This window comes from Dendropsophus ebraccatus, chromosome 5 (assembly GCF_027789765.1).
Source record: "Dendropsophus ebraccatus isolate aDenEbr1 chromosome 5, aDenEbr1.pat, whole genome shotgun sequence".
Taxonomy (NCBI): Eukaryota; Metazoa; Chordata; class Amphibia; order Anura; family Hylidae; genus Dendropsophus; species Dendropsophus ebraccatus.
Genome location: NC_091458.1, coordinates 145,812,787 through 145,830,737, shown reverse-complemented (window position 1 = coordinate 145,830,737; position 17,951 = coordinate 145,812,787). Strand labels below are relative to the sequence as shown.

The 17,951-nt window shown below is 42.2% G+C and overlaps 1 protein-coding gene across 3 annotated transcripts in view; it reads right to left on the bottom strand.

Moving 5' to 3' along the window:
• DLGAP3 (DLG associated protein 3) overlaps positions 1 to 17,951 on the bottom strand; it is a 305,405-nt gene that overhangs the window by 192,207 nt on the left and 95,247 nt on the right. For all 3 annotated transcript variants that reach the window (XM_069971552.1, XM_069971553.1, XM_069971554.1), the window contains exon 2: positions 5,266 to 5,350. The gene's annotated coding sequence lies outside the window, so the exon portion shown is untranslated. The remainder of the gene's footprint in view (positions 1 to 5,265; positions 5,351 to 17,951) is intronic.

The window sequence follows — 17,951 nt, the reverse complement described above, 5'->3', positions numbered from 1 at the left end:
TTTTGTGTGGTCTAAATGGCATTTATATAGGAAAGTTTATATAAAGTTGTACCTACTCAAAAAAAAAAGTAAAATTGTAAAAACACTTTTAAGAAAAGTTACTGTTTTATAGGGCACCAATGGGTATGTGGTGTTGCTCACCTCACGTTATTCATGTGGTGGGCAAGTCTCTCTTTGTTGCCAGTCACATCAGGTTGCCTTAAGAAAGCAGCCTAAGGGCCAAATTACACGAAGCGATATTTGGCCCGATCCCTCCGTGTAAGGCCATGTTCACACAACGTTTTTTCAGTTCCGTTTAAAATTACGTCTGTCATTTTGGTACATTGTTCTAGTTTGTGTCACTAATTGGCCTTTGGGTGCGACCTAATTAAAAAGTCCATTGAATTTAAAGCGACTCTGTACCCACAATCTGCCCCCTCCTAACCGCTTAGTCCTTCGGATAGCTGCTTTTAATCCAAGATCTGTCTGGGGTCCGTTCGGCAGGTGATGCCGTTATTGTCCTAAAAAAATACTTTAAAACTTGCAGCCCTGTGTCAAATTGGCGTGGCCTAGAGTATTCATCACTTGTCTGAAAACTGCACAGGTGCCTAAACGATCCAACACATGTGCAGTGTGTTGCCTGCCTGGAGCATTCCTAATGATGAGGAGGGCGGGGAGGAGGGACGAAGGGCTGGTGCACGTCTAATGCACAGACACTCTAGGCCACCCCAATCTGACACAGGGCTGCAAGTTTAAAAGTAGTTTTTTAGGACAATAACTGCATCACCTGCCGAATGGACCGCAGGACAGATCTTGGATTAAAAACAGCTATAAGAAGGTACAAGTGTTTTAAGGGTGACAGATTGTGGGTACAGAGTCACTTTAATAGTAAAAACGGAGGAAGGACGGTGAAAAATGAAAAACTGTATGTAAACAACCAATAAAAATTGCCCGCTGTTAGCAAAAGACGTCCGAAAATAATTGTCATGATCATTATTTTGACGTCTGCAGTGATAACGTCCGATATTCAATACATTGTGTGCATTGGACGTCCGTCTTCCTATTGACTTCAATGCATTACATTGCAGTCAGTTAAATCGCGGCAATAATGAACGTTTTTTTAAATATTAAAAGCGGACGCCTTTTCTCTATTTTTGACGTTGTGTGAACATAGCCTATTCGGCCGATTATCGCTCCTTGGAATACAGACAACAATCAGCTGATGATCGTGTCATCGGCTGATCGTTTATTTAGGTGCAAACCTAAAATCATAGGGCACCGACCGCGCATCGCTACTTGGAATAGCGGTGCACGGCCGGCGGCCGACGATTTCGAAAACAGCATACATTACCTAACCATGCTGCAGGTCTTCTCCTGCACTCCTTCTCTCCTGGTCCTGCGCACAGCAGCAGCTTCGGTGCGGCCTGTCTGAGCTCACAGACCGCTCAGCCAATCACTGGCTGAAGCTGCTGCTGAGCGCGGGATCGGGAGAGAAGGAGAGCAGGAGAAGACCTGCAGCCTGGTTAGGTAATGTATACTGTTTAAACAAGGGCTGCAAGGACATCAGTAACGATGTCCCCGCAGCCCTCGCTAAACAATTATCGGGCCTTAGAACAGGCCCAGTAAACGAGCGCCAATCTAGCAGATCGGCGCTCGTTTACATCATTGATTGGGCCCCCATCGGCCAGTGGAATAGGACCCTAAGAGAGAGAACAATCAACTAATGAAACGATCATCGGCTTATCGTTTCTTTAGGCTCTGACCTAAAATCATCGTCCGCCAATCGCGCATCGCTGCATGTGATAGTGATGCACAGCCAATGGCTGACAATTCAACATACAGTTTACATTATCTCACCACATTCCCGGTCTTGTACCTTTAAATATTCATGAACTATGAGGAGCAGGCAGCACTGTGCACAGTGGTCCGAATTACTGAATTACTACCATTTTAAATTGTGCACAAGAGTGAATTGTCCCCTATCGTAACTGTGCATTATATCCTCGTCCGGCTCTGTCTCCATAGCAGCTGTCTCCGGTGTGATACCCAGTGCCATGGAATCACATTACACTCAGTCGCAGTGTGGAGTACTGTGTGTTGCTATGGAGTAGGAAGCTCCGTCTCGTTACACAGTTAAGGGGCATATCCGCAGTGGATTTCCCCTTGCGAATTCGAGTATGTCAGCAGCCCATCCTGGGAGACCCCCCGCCGCCAGAGCGTATACATCACCTTCTCCACGCCCCGGCTTGCTTCGGGGGTTCCTGGCATGTCCCGCTCGGCCAATCAGTGCGCTGCCCTGCCTCAGTGCACTGATTGGCTGAGCGGGGCATAAAGACGCCAGAAGCCCCGAAGCAAGCCGTAGCGGGAGCAGGTGAGGTATACTCTCTGACGGTGGGGGGTTAAGGGGGCTGGCTGCTGACATACCTGCAGCAGGATATATATCCCGCTGCGAGTTAGTCTGGCCATAGAGTGTACAGGGCAGGGATCCGCTGCGGATACGCCCAGTGTGTTTGTACCCTTAGGCCATGTTCACATAGCATAAGAGACCGGCCGTTCTGTGACCCGGCTAGGCTGCTTGCTTCATAGTGTGCACTAACATGGTTCTCTGCTGCCACTATTAACTGAATAGCGGCCGCAGAAAACCGACATGCCAGTTCTTTGCGGCACCGCGAGGGATCCCGGCCGGAGCCAATACTATGAGTATACGCTCCGGCTGGGATTCCATAGATGATCAGGCAACGCATCTTTTCGTGAAAAGTACGGCCGTTGTTGCCAATTGCAACAACGGCCATACTTTTACGAAAAGATACGTTGTGCGAATATAGCCTTAGGGTACAAACACACAGGGTGGATCCGTGGATCCATTGCCTGTAGCTTGTATGGGAAGATATACTCACAGTGGGATGGACATCCCGCTGCGGGTATGTAAGGAGACCGCCCAATTAACCCCCCGCCGGCCGGACCATACACTCCGGCTTGCTTTGGGGGTTCCCAGCTGGACGTCGAGAAATCCGCTGTGTCTGTAGGGGAAGTAAGTTAGAAAAAATACTGTTGTGCATGGTGCTGCCCAATATTGGTTCATAAAACTACTGGTACGTGTATTGGTATAGTAATAGTTGCAGAAAACAAAATTGCCATGCTTCACGGAGGGGTCAAAAACAACAGTAAGGCTGGGTTCACACAGTCCTTTTTTTTCACCCATTTTGTGCAAAAGTAAAAGATAAAAAGTGGATGCATTTGTGTGCATCCGTTTTGATCCATTTTTCCTTTGACTTCCATTATAAAAAAATCGGATCAAAAACAGATCAAAACACATCCTTTTTTTAGCGTACACAAATGTGGTTGCCCACGTTTGTGTTTTAATCAGTTTTTTTAAAAACTTTTTTTGGCAGACAGCAGGTATGACTCGCCTTTTACTACGTGTGAATTGGCCCTTAGAGTACTCAAACAACCTAGTCATCACTCTGAAAAGTTTATCTAACATGCAGGTTTTTATGATAGTACAGTCAACCTATTGGCAAAAACACTGCAAACAGTTCACACTGAACTGCATCTGGCAGGCACAGGTAAGTAAATACTGAGTACACAGTACAATACAGTATGCAATACAGTACGCACTGCATCTATAGGCTATGTTTACACTACGTAAGTTTCGTAATAATCTCTACGGAACTCACGAAGTGTTGCCTTCTAAGGAGTCCCGGCCGGAGTACATACACATAGTATACACTCCAGCCGGCATCCCTAGCGGCGCCACGAGAAACTGACATGTCAGTTCACACAATGGAGTACGCAGCTCCGGCTGCACGCTCCATTGTTTGCAGCGGGAAATTTGGATGCGGGCGCACATGGATGCACCCGCATCCGAATTCAGCGGCAGTAAAGATCATCCGGCCGGTACTGCCTCTCTGGCACCGGGTCATGGAATGGCCGGTGTCTTACTAAGTGGGAACATGGCCATATACTGTGAATGATAAGTGTTCACACTGAAAACCTTGAGGACATTTAAACAAATTATTTTGAGATCAGCACGATAGATGGCGTACGAAGCAGAAGATTATCACTTAAATTCGAGCAATTTAACGATCTCTTGCACGATAATCAGCCCACGTAAAAGGCCCTTAAGGCGACTCTGTACCCACAATCTGACCCCCCCCCCCAAACCGCTTGTACCTTCAGATAGCTGCTTTTAATCCAAGATCTGTCCTGGGGTCTGTTTGGCAGGTGATGCAGTTATTGTCCTAAAAAACAACTTTTAAACTGGCAGCTCTGAGTCAAACTGCCATGGCTTAGATTGTGTATGCATTAGGCTGGCACAACCTTTCTGTCCCTCCTCCCCGCCCTCCTCATTATTAGGAATGCTCCAGGCACATTGTCTCCTATCCCTCAGCTGTGTGAATATTGAACATGGGCTGAATCGTTAAGGCACCTGTGCAATTTTGAGACAGGAGTAAATGTTCCAGTGGCATTCCTAATGATGAGGAGGGACGGAGGGGTGGTGGAAAGTTAGGGCACAGATACTCCCTTTGGGCACGGGGCTGCAAGTTTAAATATTGTTTTTTAGGACAATAACTGCATCATCTGCCGAACGGACCGCAGGATAGATCTTGGATTAAAGGCAGCTATCCAAAGGTACAAGTGGTTTGGGGCGGTCATATTGTGGGTACAGAGTCGCTTTAAGGGGCAGATGTATCATTTTGGCTCATACTGAGTTTTTTTTACGCAAGGTGAACAAATTTGTGCAAGATTTATAAAGACACTTGTGCTACTTACAAGCAGTTTGCGCCGGTTGCGCCATTTTTTTACTTTGTTAGTGAGATTTTTCATGGGCTATTTTTCCGTTTTTGCGGAAAAAATTGCAGCAGTGCTCCACTCCTACCCTAACGTGGTTTTTTAGCCAAGCTGTTTTAGCCAAAAATTGTGCAAAGAATTAAATAATAATAAAGATAATTTTGGCGCAACAGCTGTTAAATTTTGCACAGCCCGTAAAAAGTCCCACCTGCTCAAAAGAATTGTGCATCTGTCTCTATATATCTGAATCCTAGAAACGTGCAAGTCTGCAACCTCTTGCTTCTACAGAATGAAGACTTTGCATTAAAAAAAAACAAAAAAAAAAACACTGCATATGGTAATACATTTTCAGAACTGCAAAACAGATAAATATCTATGTATTAGGCTGAGATGTCTGGCTTTTAGAATTCTTCTCCGTATGACTTTTGGATCTATTTTTCCTTTGCCGGCGAATGAAAAGGAGCCAGAGGGTGAAATGAGCTCAGCTTTTCTTACCGCTCTGAGACTGACTCTAACATCCCGCTGACTTCATGGTCCGTGAAGCTCCAGTCACACAACTCACGGGATCCCCTGTCATGAGCTAGAGAGAGAGAGAGAGAGAAAAGGAGAAAGAAAGAGAGAGAGGTGAAGAACAGCAGAGAGAAATCTACAGATGCAGAAAGCGATCAGGCAGGGAGCCGAATAGAACTGATAGAGGAGATGGGGGAAGGGCAATCCAGTAACGGTAGACAAAAGAAAAGACATCTAAAGACATGATTTTTGCAAGACTTAAAAAGACCACATGAAGATGTAGGATAATATATAAAACCATTATATTTTTGAGTTCTGTAAGAACGTGTCACGTACGGGATCACCTGTAGTGTTCAGTGAAGCTGGCATTGATTTATGTTGGGGCTCACACAGCAGCAAGCTGGCAAGAAAGGGGGTATATCTGCATTGCAGTGCCAGGGGCTGTATGCTTCTATCCATTATAATCAGTTTGATGAATAAAAATAGCAGTAATATGTGCAATGCCTCCGAGGGAACATGTCACTTAACTTATCCCTTTCCACTGTATTCAAGAATATACTACCGGCCACAAAAAGGCGCAGCTATTAAATCATCGATACGGCCACATAGGCAAAAATTACGTCTTCACCAAAATGTTTAAGAGGAGGAAAGACACATTTATGTGCGTCGAGGAGGAAAGATATGCTCTTCTAGGCCTAAGAGAACTATTACACCGTCACCATGGCAACACTCAATGCACTCGAGGACAGCCATTTTTAACATACCTAATTACATCAGCTAATGAGAACAATCTGACAGGTCTCCCCTGTCTGTCATGGACAGTAAAAGAATATGCAGAACAGCAACTGTTCAGCTTGTAAAAAAAAGAAAAACCTTCAATACATAGCATGCTTTACTTAACAAAATTCTAAGACATTTGAGATTAAAGGGGAACTCCATTTAACAAGGATTTCAGCCTGTTCAATCCTTACCTATAATCTAAGCTTGTGTGTAATAGGTTTCTATTACATGAATTTTTCTATTTGTCTGCGGCACATCCTGACTCACACCCTGAAGCTGCTAAAAATTCTTACATCCTCCTCCACTCTGTCTCTACTCCTCTGTCCTCCCCCTCCCTTCTGAGACAGAGGTCACATAATCTCTGTATCTTCTGCCAGTCAAGTTGTAAAATGTAATTTGTAACCTCATCCACCACTGACATCACACACTTATGGCAATAGCCTCTCCTGAGTAATATAGGGGAAAGGAGACCCTGTTGTTTCAACTCTCTAATTTATCTATGTAGATGAATCTATAGATAGATAGATAGATAGATAGACAGATAGAATGTTTTTTGTTTTTTTTAGCAAAGTAGAAGCAGATAGAAACATAGAAACATAGAAGATTGTCGGCAGAAAAAGACCACTGGGTCCATCTAGTCCGCCCTTTTAGTATTTTCTTCCTTATTATCTTAGGATAGATATATGTCTATCCCAGGCGTGTTTAAATTCTGTTATTGTAGATTTACCAACCACCTCTGCTGGAAGTTTGTTCCAGGTATCTACCACTCTTTCAGTAAAATAATATTTTCTTACATTGCTTCTGATCTTTCCCCCAACTAACCTCTCACTGTGTCCTCTTGTTCTTGCGCTCAGTTTTTTACTAAAAACACTCCCCTCTTGAACCTTATTTAGTCCCTTAACATACTTAAAGGTTTCAATCATGTCCCCCCTTTCCCGTCTTTCCTCCAGACTATACAGATTCAAATCCTTAAATCTTTCCTGATATGGTTAATGCCTCACACCCTCCACCATTTTTGTAGCCCGTCTTTGGACCCGTTCTATTTTATCAATGTCCTTTTTTAGGTGAGGTCTCCAGAACTGGACACAGTATTCCAGATGTGGCCTCACCAGAGCTCTATACAGCGGGATCACAATCTCCCTCTTCCTACTGGTTATACCTCTAGCTATACACCCCAGCATACCAATATATATATACACCCCAGCATACCATTTTATATATATATATATATATATATATATATATATATATATATATACACACCCCAGCATACGATTTGCTTTCCCCACCGCCTGGTTGCACTGGTGACTCATTTTAAGGCTTTTGAGAAATCATTACCCCTAAATCCTTCTCTTCTGAAGTCTTTTCCAACACAGTACTGCCGATGTGATACTCGGATAGAGGATTCCTCCTCCCCAAGTGCATTATTTTACATTTGGAAACGTTGAACTTCAATTTCCACTGTTTGGACCACGTATCTAGCAAAGCTAAATCATTTTCCATATTACTGACACCTCCAGGAATATCCACCCTATTGCACACTTTTGTGTCGTCAGCAAACAGACAAACTTTACCTATCAACCCTTCTCCTATGTCACTTACAAACATATTAAAAAGAATAGGACCCAGAACAGACCCTTGTGGCACACCACTTGTAACCAGTCTCTGCTCAGAATATACACCATTAACAACAACCCTCTGATGGAGTTCGTCGTGGGCAGCTACTACAAGACAAGTGGGGTACCTGGCAGTTGGCTCTGATGTGCAATGCATGCTGAGAGATGTAGTTTCTCACCCGGGTGGCATGATTTAAAACATGAATTTTTTGTAAAAGGTTGAATCTGGGGCTAGGAGCAGCGTAGACAAGTGAGTATATGCTTTTTTTGCATTTATTTTATTATGGATTTGATGGAGTTCCCCTTTAAAACAGCTCCATGTGAATACGCTCTTCGGGGGAGATTTATGAAAGGGTGTAAATATACACCTGGTGTAAATTGCCCACAGCAACCAATCACAGCTCCTCTTAAATTTTCCAGAGCTGAAAGCTGAGCTGTGATTGGTTGCTGTGGGCAGTTTACACCAGATGCATATTTACACCCTTTCATAAATCTCCCCCTTCATGTTGTCACCCAGTACTATAAACAGGCCACTCTCATTGGATAACTCAGCCTTAACATCGTTCACCCTCTGACTGAACATGACGGAATGGGGGGTTAGCTCATCTCATGGGAAATAAAATTAAAATATGGCCAACCTTCCTTTTCCTCTGAAAAAGAAAGCGATAGCTTAAACTTAGACAAAGTTCAATGCAATAGTCAGTATATCTTAGCATCTGGAGAGCTAGTCTATGTATTGAAGAGTATGTATTATGTAGAACGCTTGCACAGGCGTGCGTCTAAGCAGATTCCTGTTACTTAGTACAGCAACCTCGATACGGTTTATTCTTCATTGAGACCTTCTGACAGGAGATGGAAAAACAAGCACTATTAGGGACCGTTCTGATGATTTACAATTTTCGATAAGGCTGTCTGCAGTAGATGGAAGCCCGGCACCTCTGAACCTGTCCTGATAAGCCGGATGGCAGCTGTGGCTGGAGAACGCTGGACTGTATCTAGTGAAATCCTGCAATGCAGCACTGCTAGTTAATGAAATGCTTGTGTGAGCCTATTAACATTCAGCCAGAGGAGTGTCTCCTCCCTGAGACGCAATGTTCCCAGGGTAAATATCACACTTAGAGAAGCCCATACTCACACCCAGCCCGACTGGCATGCCTTTAACCCCCACAATTCTACAAACAGCGATGAAATAAGGACAGATGGCTGGAGGGATCGAAAAAAAAAACAGAACAAATAAAATGAAATGTCTATAGAATATAAAGAAGTGGCCGCTTATAGCGAACGGCAAATGTGTATCGTCAGCATATATACAGTAGGAACCCATATGGCCCACTTAGGCAATTACAGAAAGAAGATGATTGATGAAGTATTAGTCGGTGACTAATACTTAAGGGGACTATACATATTGCCCAGCCATTAAGAAATGGCAAGAAAAGAGAATACGGTAGTATAGATTTATTAGAAAGCTTTACCATAAAGAGTTAACACAATGAGCAATTATTTTAGCAACAAGAGAACATCCCTCGAATTGACAAGTATCCATGTAATGATCCATCTTATTAATATTCTTGGAGAGATAATTGCTATATGTTTGTATCATGCCTTATGTCCTAAGCCTGTGATGTTGGGGGATTGGTAGCTCCTCGGGCTGGCGGCGGCGGAATCTCTTCTGATGAATTATGTGTGGAAACAACAAAGCGGCATAACTCCCTATCACACAAGGCTTTGAGCTTGAGAGAGATTTTTCTAAGAACAGAACTAGAGAAGGGGAGTGTAAGGGGAAGAAGGAAAAGTGCAAAAAATAAAAAAAAGGAGGAAGAACTGAAAAGATGTAGGGGGAAAAAGAACAAGGCAAAGGCGAGGGTTATGATACGTGAGGTGGCTATTAGAGCCAGGAGAAAGCATACATGCTGGATGGGATCACCCGGCCTGCCTGCCTATACATCATTAGCATTACATTCACATCCCACTATGGTTCTCTGCATTTACGAAATCTCCTGTTCAAAAAGACACTGCAGCAAACCATTAACCACTTCCTAACTCGGCCAATTTTGGCAGTGACATATTCTTTTTTTTTTTTTTTTTTAAGTGCGGACAAGTTTTTGATTTTTCCGTATAAATGTATAAGGGCTTAATTTATTTACGGGATGAGCTGTTTCTTAAATTGACACTATTAAAGGGGAACCCTGGCTAAAATAAATAAATAAATAAATCAACTGGTGTCAGAAAGTTATATAGATTTGTAATTTAATTCTATTAAAGAATCTAAAGCCTTGCCAGTACATATTAGCTGCTGTATGTTCAGGGGTGGATTCTTTCCAGTGTGATACAGTGGTCTCTGCTGCCACCTCTGTCCATTAAGGAACTGTCCGGGGGCTGTAGCAAATCCCCATTAAAACCTCTCCTGCTTTGGAAGTTCCTGACATGGACAGAGGAGGCAGCAGAGAGCACTGTGTCAGACTGGAAGGAATACACCACTTCCTGAAAGGAATACAGCAGCTGATAAGTAATGAAAGACTGCAGATTTTTAAATAGAAGTGAATTACAAGTCTATAAAACTTTCTAGTACTAGTTGATTTGAAAGAATCTTTCCCCTCATAAAAAAAAAAATACAAATCCAGGGCAAGCAAAGGGGGATTGCGGGGGACATAAAGAAGTCATACTTACCTGGCTGCAGCCGCAGTGCCATCAGCTCACTGTCAGCCTCCAGTCTTGAGTTTTCTTCCAGTTCCTGTGTCATCATGACCTGACAGGAACTGCTCAGCCAGTCAGTGACTGCAGAGAAGTCCCGTCTCAGTCACTAATTGGCTAAGCAGGCATTTCTGAGCCGCATCATGACATAACAGGAGCGGGAGCTACAGGAGACTGGTGGGTGACCAATAGCGGTGGCGCTGTGCTGCGGGGCACAGGGACAGGTAAGTATAACTTCTTAATTATGTTCCCACCACCCTCTGCCTGCCCTGTTTTTTATATTTGGCAGGAGTTCTTCTTTTAATATATATAATATAATGTATTGAAAAACCTTTAAACATATTTACTTGTGTTGTACAGCATATTATTTTTATTATTTGGGTCACTATGTCCATAGATGACAATAGACATAGTCTGCCCACTTGAGATGAATGTAAAACCTTCCACATGAAGCTGCTATTGTCTCCTCTAACTACTGGTGTCACATGTGACATGTCGCTGCAATGCTGCACAGATCACTTTACAGCAGCCTCTTATCACCACAGACACAACAGAAAATCTCAGCTTAGTTTTAGCCCCAGTGGTGGGATTATTTTATAATATAGATAGAAACATAGAAAATTACAAAAAATGTCACCAAAAATTATTTGAAAATATGTTTACCATAAAAATAGTATTTAAACAATAATTTTAAGTCATTTTCTGATGATTCCCTTTAAGATACAGTGGTGCCTTGGATTACGAGCGTTATTCGTTTTGGGACCGCGCTTGTAGTCCAAATCTACTCTTAAACCAAAGCAAATTTTCCCATAAGAAATCATAGAAATGCAGACAATTGGTTCCACACCCCAAAAATAATGATTTTTTTTTATTCTGAATAACATGTAAAACTAATGAAACAAACATTAAGAAACAGCAGAATATGTTATATTATAAGTTACTGTACAGTATAGCAATCAGCATGTGGAGTATAATGTATAGTAAGTGCATAAACCTGAAAAACAGCAGCAGTTTGTAGCTACAGGATGGAACTGCAGATCCCCATAATGCAGCAGTGTAGTACAACAGGCTAAAATTACTTCCACCTTCCTTTTCCCTGATGCAAGCCCCAGCCTGAAGTGGATCTGCTATGATTTGGAAGGTGAGGGAGACTTCCTGGGTCAGTGTACAGTGCTGTAGACCCCGCTATGCAAACCATGCCCCTCCCCCACTCACGCTCCCACCCAGTACAGGGAGCTCTTAAACCAAAACAATGCTCTTAAACCAAGTCACAATTTTGAAAAACTGTGAGCTCTTAAACCAAAACGTTCTCAATCCACGTTATGGTACCACGGTATGACTTTTTAATTTCTGTTTCTTCATTTTTCAAAAGGAAGGATGTAAAACAGCAATTCTCTCTTCTTTATGGGATGTCACTACTGTTCTCAATAGAGCGTAAACTCAAAGTGGAAAACCCCTTCAAAGTCGATATTAACCTCTATTTGAGGCACCGACCTAGAGTTATAAACTAAAGCTAGTAGTTCCTTGACAAGACATCTATTTAAAGTAGGCAAACTTATAAACTGAGTGAAGTATGTGTGCAATGACAGAAGAGTATTCTTTATAAATAACATAAGAGACTGCTGTGCAATGTATTTTCCACTTTTTTGCACTTTAGTTCCCTGAATCCCATTAACCAATGTAATAGAAAAACCTTAACACCCACTTGACCTATAATCAAACCAGGCCATATGTCTCCACGTGTTACTTTACTCATATCATAAAAAAAACGGATGAATTTGTGTGCATCTGTTTTGATCCGTTTTTCCATTGACTTCCATTATAACATTATTTTTTTTAATATACACAAAAACGTATTTGACCACATTTTTGTCTACGTTAAAAAAAATGATGAGTTTTCATCCCCTTCTTTATAACCTAAGATCAAAACTGAAGCACACAAATGAAACTTTTTTTCTTCTTTTCTTTTTTGCAAAAACGGATGAAAAAACGAATTGCAACAACGTAGTGTGAACCCAGCCGAACCAATAGGAAGAAAATAAAGATATATGTATACATCTATAACACTGTGGTTGTTCTGTTACAGTGATGTATATACCTAGAGGGGGATTTATCAGGGTGTCTTGTGGTGTTTTGTGTAAATTAGTCTCAAATGCCTGAGGAATCATCTTATTGATAAAAAAAATGTGCAACTTTTTGTTTCTTTACAGATAAATGCATAAATGGGGTTATCCAGCGTGACAAAAACATGGCCACTTTTCCCCCTCTCTTGTCTCCAGATGGGTGGAGTTTAAAACTCAGTTCCATTGAAGTAAATGGAGCTTAATTGCAAACCGCACCTGAACTGGAGACAAGAGAGGGGGAAAAGTGGCCATGTTTTTGTAGCGCTGGATAAACCCTTTTAAAGGGAAACTATAATACAAGGGGCATTGAGGATGGAGGTAATTTTCTTACCTTTATACTCTATGTTTTAAATTTGTAGTTTATTCCTTATGCAAATGATGCTGTTTGGTGCACTGGGGGTGGGGCTACTGATCCGCCCCAGCCAGCCCACCCTTACTAATAAATATTTATCCAATACTCTGCAGTGATGAGCGCTGGAGTGACATCACTGCACTGCGCCATCCCAATATTTATTCGGAGAAGTGGATCGGCCTTGGTGGATTGGTGCATTGACGGTGGTGGCCCAACTCCCAGTGCACCAAATGCATCATTTTCATAAGGAATAAACTAGGAATAAATAAGGAATGGTGCTGAGGATCAAAGTAAATAAACCACCTTCATTCTCAGCAATCTATAGGGACATAACAGCAGGTTATGCTACCTTTACACGGAACGATAATTCCCTTAAATAAACAATTAACGATTTCGAAGTAACAATGTGTTTTTTACAACGATCAGCGTTTAGACAGAACAATATATCACTTGCAAAATTAGTTATTGTGATCGTTTTAAGATCGCTTAAAGGGATCGTGAGGCGCTAAACAATTATTCACAAAATAACACACATTACAAAGTTATAAAACTTTGTAATGCATGTTATACATGTGAATGGCCCCCTTCACCGTGTTTCCCCCCACCCACGCTAGACCCGGAAGTGTGGTGCATTATACTCAACTGAACATAACTGTGCTCAGCCAATCGCGGCTGAGCACAGTTATGATGCGGCAGAGGGGGGCCGGCATAAGGGACGGATAAAACGGTTCAGCCGGCCTCCCGAAGACTACGTCATTGTCATTGTCCCAAGATGCACCACATTTCCGGGTCTAGCGTGGGTGGGCAGGAAACACGGGGAAGGGGGCCATTCACATACATATTGTATAACTTGTATACAAGTTGTATAACTTTGTAATGTGTGTTATTTTGTGAATCGGTGAAAGACTGTTTACACAAAGTGATCTGCACATTTTTAGCGAACGACCAAGGAGGATTTAAGAACATGTTGAAAGATCAAAATAAACGATTTCTCGCTCATCAATCGATCGTTCACTGTATTTACACGAGCCGTTTATCGCTCAAATACGATCTTTATAGTAAAAATTCGAGCAATAATCTTTCCGTGTAAACGCAGAATTAGTTGCATCTTTCCGGCTGTTAGTCAACTGTTAGGCTGAGTTTACACTGCGTTTTTAGCATACGTTTAACGGATCCATTTTTTTTAACGGACAAAAAAAATAGTGTCAGCAACGTTTTTGTGTCCGTAAAAAAAAAATGGATCCGTTTTTTTTATAATGGAAGTCAATGGAAAAAGGGATCAAAACAGTTGCACACAAATGCATCCGTTTTTGCAATCCGTTTTTCATCCGTTTTTTTTTTTTTTTACAAAAAACGGATGAAAAAAACGGATTGCAAAAATGCAGTGTGAACCCAGCCTTAGTCTTTCAAATCAACTGGTTTCAGAAAGTTATATACATTTGTAATATTTTTTTTTATATTAAACTTTATTTTATTTTTTTTTTACTGTTTTCCATCAATTAGTAGCAAAAAGAAAACAAACCACATATCAACATCCAAGTATAAATTAGAAATCACAACTTATAAAACAACCTTACATCCCCTTCCCCCCCACCCTCCACCCCGTCCGCTGAGAGAAAAATAAAGAAAAATAAACGAAAGGAAGAAGAAGAAAAAAAACCGACCCTTTCAACAGAAGTGTTTTTCATACAAAGTGTCACATCTTTCCCAGTCCCACACTTTTGGCGCTTCTTTTGCTGCCCAGTTCCTTACCAACACCAGCCTAGCATAGAAAATGAGTCTCACTATGATCTGTCTCTGATCTTTTCGCGATTTAATGCTACCCGTGACCCCCAAGAGAACCAACTGGACCGTTCTCGGGATTTTCACCCCTACCTCACTCTCCACTCTCTGTAGAATAGAGGACCAGAATTGAAAAATCTTTTCACAGACCCACATCCTATGTATATAATCTACTCCACTCAGTCCACATCTCGGACACTGGTCGTGGGGTTTACAAACCATCTTGTAAAGAAAAACCGAGGTAAAGTACAGGTGATGGACCAGGTTAAACTGTACAAGTTGGTGATTACCTGACCTGGAGACCCTTTTTATATTCTTAAAGATTAAGTACCAATTCCAGTTCACCTCTTCCCCAACTTCTTTTTCCCATTTGTGACAACTTCTAAGCCTAAGAGCTGAGTCCATTACATCATTACTCAAGTGTTTATACAGGAAGGATATTTCCTTTTTCCCAATATTTTGACCCATTAATTGTCCCACTAGCCAATCTTGCCCTATGACTTGCCACGACCTCTGTTTTAAGTCTGCCATCAATGCTGATTTCAAACCCTCATATTCTAGCCATAAGCCCTGGTTAATATTGAATTCCTCCCTTACCCTTACCCAGCTTTTGATTACCACCCCCCTTACAATATCCCCAACTTTCTGAATTCCCAGTCTATGCAACCTCTCTATCTTCTCTAGCTTGCTAGTATTGTCTAAATAACGATTCTCCCAAAGCGGGGCAAAATCACAGAGTCTCCTAATACCACGCAACCTTTTCAACTCTTTCCACACCTATAAGCAGTTTTACCATGGGCCATTGTCTCAACTCCCCCACTTCTAGGCTCCCTGCCTCCAATTTTTGGAATATATCCCAACCCTGATTTTCTCCTTTTACTCTTGATTGGCCAAAAAAAGAGCTAGATCTGTATTTCACCAACCAGTATACTTGTGAGGCCAACCAGTACCTTTTTATGTCAGGGACCCCCAGACCACCCTTCTCCTTTGAGATGCATAACATCTCCATTTTTATTCTAACTCTACCCCTGCCCCAAATTAATGCATTAAATAAGGATCTGATATATCTAAAGAACCTTTCCTCAATACAACAGGGGGAAGCAGCAAACAAAAATAATAATTTTGGAAGGCACACTGATCTAATTAGTGTAATTCTGTCCCCCCTCGATATTGGAAGGTTTCGCCATACTTCTATTTTTCTAGCCAACTGATCAATTACCGGCTTAGTATTAAGGGAGTTAAATTCTTCCAGCCTCCTGGAGACACACACTCCAAGGTATCTAAAGGAACCATTCATCTCTAGGGATACATTTGTAATATTACTTCTATTTAAAAATCTCCAGTCTTCCCATACTTATAAGCTGCTGTATGTCCTGCAGGAAGTGGTGTATTTTTTCCAGTCTGACACAGTGCTCTCTGCTGCCACCTCTGTCCATGTCAGGAACTGTCTAGAGAGAGAAAAAGAAGAAAGCGGGCACCGGCGCCTCGTGTGATACCTCAATACACCAAGGATAAGGATTATGTGAGAAGGTGCTCACCTGGATGCCACTTGGGCTTTGTGCATATCAACCCTCAACAGGGTACAAATCCGAATCCAGGGTCTTGTTTGGTGACAGTCCACTGTATAGGGGCCTACTACCTCTAGGGACTGCTAGGCTGACTGTACCAAAAACACAGGATACTCCCAAAATAATGGGGCCCGTGGAGAGAATAAGTGAATAAAATAAAAAGGAATTAAAGTGACACTGTCACCCCCTTTGTTCATTTTGACATCTCTACACAGGTGTAAAGGGTAAATTTAGTGTTTTTCATATCTAATTTCATATCATATGTCATGGTGCTTGTTCAAGTAAAAAGTGTCCTTTTATCATCTGCAGATTGTATTAAGTGGGCGTGGCCTCGCGGCACTAGCGCCACATAACCCCGCCCACAACTGCACAATTGGCCCCGCCCCCTCGCCTGCCATTGGAACAGGCTGGCCGAAAGGTCTAGACTCCACCCCCTTTACGTTGGACAACCAACGGGCGTCGAGGGGGCGGGGCCAACCGTGCCGTTGTGGGCGGGGTTATGTGGCGCTAGTGCCGCGAGGCCACGCCCACTTAATACAATCTGCAGTTGATAAAAGGACACTTTTTACTTGAACAAGCACCATGACGTATGATATGAAATAAGGTATGAAAAACACTAAATTTACCCTTTACACCTGTGTAGAGATGTCAGAATGCACTAAGGGGGTGACAGTGTCACTTTAAGGTACTCACGGTCAGCGCTGTCCACATAGAGAAGTGGCCGAAAGATTTAGAGGTCAGTATCTACTACAGCCATGTGTAATGCTTCCCTGCTGATGTTGTGAGTGTCAGGACGCTACTTGCATCAGAATGGAGTAGCGTCCTGACACTCACAACATCAGCAGGGAAGCATTACACATGGCTGTAGTAGATACTGACCTCTAAATCTTTAGGCCACTTCTCTATGTGGACAGCGCTGACCGTGAGTACCTTAATTCCTTTTTATTTTATTCAGGAACTGTCTAGAGCAGTAGCAAATCCTTATAGAAAACATCTCCTGCTCTGGACAGTTCTTGTCTCGGACAGAGGTGGCAGCAGAAAGCACTTCATCAGACTGGAAAGAATACATCACTTCCTGCAGGACATACTGCAGCTGATAAGTACTGGAAGACTTGAGATGGTAAATGACAAATCTATATAACTTCCTAACAGCAGTTGATTTGAAAGAAACAAAATGAGTGAGTGCCCCACGTTTTTTTTTCCCTTTGGCTGGTAAGTATTATTTACATATTACAGGTTTTTTGTTTGTTTGTTTTTTTTAGAAATTTTCTGCCCACCTACAGTCAACTAGGAAGTTCAAGATCTTGCTCTGGGTAAAGTATATAAGTATACTTTTATGACAAAGTATTAAACATTGTGCGACTTCTTATAGGAACAGCCCCACAACAATGGAAAAATATTCATTTTGCCTAGTATCTAAATTTTTACATTTTCCTTCTACATTAAAGCTATGTTCACACTACGTAAGTTTCCGGTCGTAATTTTTCACGGCCGAGGATTTGCGTTCGCACATACGGTCGTATGTCCGATCGCACTTCCGACCGTAAGTGCTAGCTGTGAACATACAGACGTTGTTTAATGTGGCTTACTAGCATGATTTCAAGCGGGCTGACGCAGGTCGTTTACTTTAAATATAGCGCCCAGCCCGAGAAACCGCTCAGAATATATTTTATATATATAGTTTACTTTGGCAGATATCAGATGTACGTTCGCATCTGCATTGAAACTCACGGCCGTAGGTGCAACATTTCCGGCTGCA